Raw genomic sequence first — 6,546 nt, 5'->3', positions numbered from 1 at the left:
TAAAGAGGAGTACAACGGAGGTGCTAGAAGGAGTCATAGAAGATCCACTGCAGAGGTGTTCCTGAAAATAGGTCTTGATGTCAGATTAGGACCAATGGGCAATGCAGGATGGATGTTTCAGATTGAAATACAACTTGAGCAAAGACACAATGGCCTGAAGGTACAAACAGGAGTCAGGATGGGAGGACAGAATTGCAAGTTGTCTGCAATTACAGCAAGGCTTCTCTGCGTGGGCCAGGAGTGGGGCCTCCTTTATGGGAGACCTGGGGGACCTAGGCTGAGTCACTCTCCATTTGGAAACACTGGAGTAGAAGGACCTCTTGCCCTGGAGAGTATCTTCAACATGAGGGCCGTGACTCTAGCTGGTCCTTGAGGATTTCCCACAAGCTTGGATACAGGCCCTTTCTTCCTTTACAGGGCAGGGGCTGGGACAAGTGAAATGCCCAATGAAGAATCATCAGGCACTGTGGCCCTCAGCCTGGCCACAGAGCTCCATCAATTTATTCAACCAACATTTATTGGTTATCTATGGTATACTGTGCCAAGGGTAGGTGGTCTAAAAGTAACAGATACACCTTGTTTACAGCAATGCCACTAAACACATGCAACCTCTAGAAATGATACAGAAAGAGTATTTAATGATTTAGAGAAGGAATATATTCTATAGGAAAAGGAAAGTTACAAATATGTTATTCACAGAATAATGGTATTTTCTTTTTTTAAGATTTTATTTATTTATTTGAGAGAGAGAGTTGTGGGTGCACACATGTGAGTGGGAGGGGGGACAGAGGGAGAGAGAGAGAGAGAGAATCTCAAGCAGATTCTGCACTGAGTGCAGATTCAGCACAGAGCCCAACATGAAGCTCGATCTCAAAACCCTGAGATCATGACTTTAGCCAAAATCAAGAGTCAGGCACTTAAGGGACTAAGGCACCCAGGCACCTTGAATAATGGTATATTCTATAAGAGAAAAACTTCCTTTCAGCAGAGAGATTGGAAGGATGTGTTCATAATATCAATACAAACAATTGAATATCAATTCAAAATACAATACATGCATTTTCTCTGAGTGGTAGGATTACAGTTAATTTATAATTTCTTCATTATTACTATTTTCCAGATTCTCTATAATGCACATGTATAATTTTGAATCTGGGAAAAAAGGAAAGAAAAATTTTATGTACAATGAAAAGCACAGCTCTTGTGTTCCCAGAGATGCTCACAGGCAGCACAAGACTCAATCATGCCCACATAGAAGTGGGTTGATGGTGGATGTTAGGAGACTCTGGGTCCTATTTCAACTTATTATTTTAGCAGGCAGTTATCTTGTTTAGCTTTAGCACGCAGCTACTGGCCTATTTTGTGGGCTGTGATTCCGGTGACAGTTTAATTGTGAGGGCTCTTGCTGTTTCATTATGGTCTGCTTATTTATCTGGTGCTTCTGGGGTTCCCCTGAGCCCTGCTGGTGCCACCTGAGGAGATAGGTGTGGTTCCAGATGGGGCACCAGTGTGGCAGGTAGGGGGATTCATGTCAAAGGGGACAAGAGTTTTCTCTGGTTGGGTGTTTATTGTGACAAGATTCCCTTATTGTGATGGTGATGGTGACCCACCCCCCAACCCTAGGGTCTCTAGTGGGAGAATAGGATCTCAGCCCTGTGGGGACAAAGAAGCTGACTATGGGGTGGGGAGGGAGTCCCTCTTGCCTGAGCCACCAGGTCCAGGAAGCCTCTCAGTGGAGTAACTACATCTCAAGCCTGGGTACAGAGCTTTGCCCTTGGCTCTTTATGGGGAATGGGGTTCTCCAATTGATCCCCCTAGCATGTAGTGTTCTAGGAACTCTCATCCATACAGGGAGGGAAGAGCCTACAAGTGTCTCCTACGGTAGGTGGGCATGGGAAACACGGGTTCTGGGTCTCCTTCTTCTCCTGGCAGGGGTGGGGAGCAAAGAGATGGCGTCACTGTGTCCTTCCTGCATCTGGGGCCAGATGCAGGAGACCAGTTCTCCTTCCTACCACCTGTCAGAGTTCTGGGTGACTGCCTGCCCCGTGGGTTCTGGCCGGAAGCCAGCTGGAGCAGACAGGAGCAGGGAGAGCGGGACCTTTGTCATCTCTGCAACACAAGGCCCTTGTCGGTCTCCTTCACTTCCTCTCTCTCCTCCATCCTTTACACTCTCTGTTGAGGTATAATTCACGTACTCTAGAAGTCACCATCTCACGTGTCCAGTTTGGTGATCTTAGCACAGGCACCAGCTATGCAGCCAGCATGACTAGGAGCTCCGGGCACCGGGATGGCCCAGAAGGAACTCCGCCCTCCCCTGCCCCTCCTGCCAGCCTCTGACAACCGCTCATCTACCTTCTGTCTACAGGAATTTGTCTTTGCTGGACACTTCACAGAAATGGAATCGTACAGTAAATGGTGCTTTATGACCGGCTTCTTTTGCTTTGCGAGTCATCAAGATTCACCCATGTCGTATGTAGTATTTTATTCTTTTTATTTGCAAATAAGATTCCATTAAATAGATTCTGTTTAGTGTACCCTTTAAACACTTGAATACAGACGTTTCCACTTTGGGCTCTGATGAATAATGCTGCCATGGACATTCACGCACAAGTTTTTGTGTGAACGTGTATTTTTATTGTTCTTGGCTTTGTGCCTAGGTGTGGAGTTGTTGGCACATATGGATGCGGTTCTGACATATGCTACAACAGGGGTCAACCTCGGAAGCATGATACTAATTGCAAGAAGCCAGCCACAAAGGACCACATGTTGCATGATTCCATCTAAATGAATGTCCACAACAGGAAAATCCATTGGAGCCCGAATGCTAGATTCGTGGATGCCTAACGATGGTGTCTTGGCTGGGGAAGAGGGGTGACGTCTAATGTGTTTCAGGTTTGAGAGGACATGAGGAAAACATTCTAAAGTTGACTGTAAGAATGGTCGCACATTTCTGAGAATACACTAAAAACCCTTGACTTGTACACTTTAGATAGGTGACTTGTATGGAATGTGAATTATTATCACAGTTAAGGCTGTTCTTTAAAAACAGAGAGGGAAGGAAGGAGGAAGAGAGTAGGGGGATAGGGCTGGGGCCCCTACCTCTGTTTCCCCCAGGGCGAGAGGTCAGTGTTTCCGGGAGCCACAAAGCTCCAGCCCTAATGTGTCATCTGAAGCAAGGGCCGCTGTAAATCACCGGCCCACTGAGGAATGGCTCTGTAAACATGCGCCAGCAGCCTGGCTACATAGTGATTACCTCTTTATTGACCTTCGGATACCTTCTGGGGATTGAGTTGCTTAGAACTTCTATGTGCCTTCTGAGTCCCCCTGTGCAAGTCGGAGCCCCTGTTTCCCAGCCAGGGAATCCCAGCGACCCCAACCTCTGTGCTGTAAGTGTCAGAGATGATAAAGAGGGGCCAGATCGCATAGGAAATGGTGGGAACCTTACCTCCAAAACGGAGGCAACAGGACTGGGCAGTGTTCTGGGGAATTCCTCAGAGCTGCTCTCCCGCAAGTACCCATGGGTTGGGTAACAGAAGAGGGGGCAACCAGAGATTAGACTGGGGAGCTCTGGCTTTTCCAAAACCCTTCTGTCCTGGTGGCTTGCAGCAGGTTTGATCAGTTTTATTAGATTGAAGTTTCAAGATACATACAAAGTAAGGAAGGGACGTGCACTTCTTTATAGAGGGAATGTTGGTGGCATTGAGCTAATGCAGTAGCTTACACCAGGTGAAGGCCAGAGCGGGCCTCAGGGCCCCCCAAGAGCAGCAGAATGTCACACAGCCTGTGGGTTTGGGAGCCTGCCCTGGCCACAGTAACCTCTTCAGGTACAGTATACCAGCCACGCACTCTGCATTCATTAGCTTAAACAAAGCAATTACAAATAGACATATATAGTGATGGTTCTCAGTTCAAAGAGAAATGATTTAGAACCACCTGGTCCTTTGAATTCAGGAGATTGCTCCTGCTTGTCAATTTTAGAAGGGCGGGAAGAGACAAAAAGGAGAGAATATCCTGGGAAATATTTTGGAAACTGCAAAGCACTAGGCAAACACCATCTTACCTTTATGCTCAGGTTTCTTACTCAGGGACCCATCTGAGGACATAGCAGGAGAGGCCCAAGAGCCCTTGCTGTGCCTGTCCTCCAGAGAGCAGCAGAGCAACCATACCAGCTCCCCACTCTTACAGCCCTGACTTCACACAGGCCCCATGTTCACACCCCGCTGTGCCAGGAATTGCCCTTGTTAGGGAGAATTTAGCAGTTTTCAGAATCCCGTGTGCCTACTCTTTCCTCTGGTGGGACAACAGATTGGTGGGGCTGGAAGGGCAGGGATAAGCATCTCCAGGTACAAAGGGAAGAAACAAGGGCTCAGAGGGATCAGGATTCTAAATGTTTCATCCTCACAATCTGGTGTCATGGGGAGGGTCAAAGGTGGTAGCTTGTCAGAGAGGCCCAGCTTCCCTCAGCCCAAATGCTGATGTCATTACCCAAACACCCCTGTGGTTCTTAGCCTCTTAGCTCTCATAACTGTGCAAATCTGACTATAGTGGAACCAGGCCTACGGGGATCCAGAAGCTCCCCATGCCCAGATCCTAACTGCCCCCCTGAGGGAGCCTTGGCATCCCATCACACAGGAACAGGAGTGCACACAAGCAGTGCTGCAGGGGCCCTCAGTGTCCTGAAGCTTTTGGCCAAAACATCCATTAAGACATGTAGAGGTACTTCTTTCCACAAAGAGGAGACCCAAATATTTTTTCTAAGCTTGTGCCTCAGCTTCCCTGGTGGTCTAGTGGTTAGGATTCGGCGCTCTCGAAGCTTGTGCCTCTTTCAATTTCCCACTTTTGAAAGAAACATGGATCCAGAGAAATACTCCTCTATTATAAGGGAAAAAAGAGATAATGCAAGTATAATGATAGGCAAGCAGTGACCCTCTGCTCCTCACCTGTGGATGTGAAGGGGAACCATGGGGCAAATAGGATTGAAGTGGGGGCTGCTTCTCACCTCCATGCCATTGTCCCCAGTGGAAAGTGTGTCTGGTTTCACAAGATGTTCTGAGTTCCCAGGAAACGTGGAAATGTGCGCTTTTATATGCCACCTCCCCTTTCTCATATGGAATACAAATCTCGTCTTCCTCTAAAGCTCCATGACGACGAGCTATGCAAAATGCAATGGGGGCCTTTTTTTTTTTTTTTAAATATGGAACACTTGATGAACTTGCATGCCATCCTTAGGTGGGGGCTGTGCTAACCTTCTCTGTGTTGTTTCAATTTTAGTATATGTGCTACTGAAACAAGCACCTTGGTATCCAAATCTGACCTCCAAGTTTGGACGTCTTGCTCACATTTTATACAGGAAGTTGACTCACCCTCTGCATATGTGCCCGCAAAGACCTGAGAGGGAGCACAAAGAGGTTCCCAAGTGCTGTCCTACCTGAGAGCATTCAGGGGACACCCCACTCTCTCCAACTCTGAGGATCAACCACACAAGCATATACTGAGCCTGATTGGTTTTATTCTTAGGAAATAAAGGTGGATTAATTGACCACATGGTTCTACATTTTTGGTTTTATGATAAGGTGGAAAATCAGCTCCTCATTCCAAAAGAGTAGAGAATGATTTAATGAATTTTGTTCAAAAGCCTTGCCCTATTAAGTTGAGGATATGGCTTCAACCATCAATATTGGTTAGCAAAAAGTGTAGATGTGGCCCCTGAGAATCCCAAGTTCAAGGGCTTATAGCTTAATATAAACAGGCTGTGAACTTTTGACTAAAACAGGTAAAGTAATGACAAACAAACCATGATGAAATGAAAACTAATCAGAGGAGAATAATTGTCTCAATTTTTTCGAGAAGCCCCACTAATCCTAAAGGATATGATCTCAACTTCTAGCCACGCAGCTGCCGTCCTCACAGGGCAGCTGTGGACAGGCTGACATCCTGGGCTGTGTGTGCACCTTTGCTCCCTGCCCCAGCCACCTGCGGGGAAAGCTTGGCCAGTGTCTTCCTCCCTCACAGCCTCTCTCACGGTCCTCTCCTTTTCTCTCCTGACCAACGAGCCCCATGCTTCAAGCTCTCTTTGGTATGCTCATGCACACCTGTATTTTTCCTCCTTGTTCACACCATCACAGAATTTAAAAGAAAACATTTGAGGAAATTACAACAACTGACAAAAATGAAGTTGAACAAATTCACTGCCACCTTCCTTCAGTATATTCCCCACACAGCAGCCAGTGATCAATTAAAATTCAAAGATTCTACCAAACCTTTGCTCCAGGCCTGCAGTGGCTCTCTATTTCTCCAGTGAATGCCATGGTCCTTCAAATGACTTCCAAGTGTTGCTATGATTTGCTCCCTACCTTCCCTCAACTCACATCTATGGTCTCCCCTCCTCCTGCTCTCTCCCTCCAGTCATTCAGTCAGCCACACTGACTCCTCAAGCACACCAGGTCCACCCCCTACCCCAGGGAATTTTGCACTTGCTGCTCCTTCTGCCTGGAATCACTTCCCCTGATAGCCACATCCCTAAGCTACATGACTTACTCCCTCACT

At 47.0% G+C, this 6,546-nt stretch overlaps 1 long non-coding RNA gene and 1 other non-coding gene across 2 annotated transcripts; one reads left to right on the top strand and one right to left on the bottom strand.

Annotated features, from left to right (window-relative positions):
• Nucleotides 1–1,630: 1,630 nt before the first annotated feature.
• LOC144300868 (uncharacterized) lies at nucleotides 1,631–5,540 on the top strand. Its single transcript, XR_013367616.1, has 3 exons — nucleotides 1,631–1,881; nucleotides 2,366–2,469; nucleotides 5,272–5,540. It is a non-coding gene; the product is annotated as an uncharacterized LOC144300868 (long non-coding RNA).
• On the bottom strand, nucleotides 5,189–5,295 carry LOC144301516 (U6 spliceosomal RNA). The gene has a single exon (XR_013368327.1). It is a non-coding gene; the product is annotated as a U6 spliceosomal RNA (small nuclear RNA).
• Nucleotides 5,541–6,546: the final 1,006 nt, after the last annotated feature.

The sequence above is a fragment of the Canis aureus genome, chromosome 29 (genome assembly GCF_053574225.1).
Source record: "Canis aureus isolate CA01 chromosome 29, VMU_Caureus_v.1.0, whole genome shotgun sequence".
NCBI classification, from domain to species: Eukaryota; Metazoa; Chordata; class Mammalia; order Carnivora; family Canidae; genus Canis; species Canis aureus.
The sequence above is the reverse complement of the archived record's forward strand: the minus strand, read 5'-3'. Positions and strand labels throughout refer to the sequence as shown.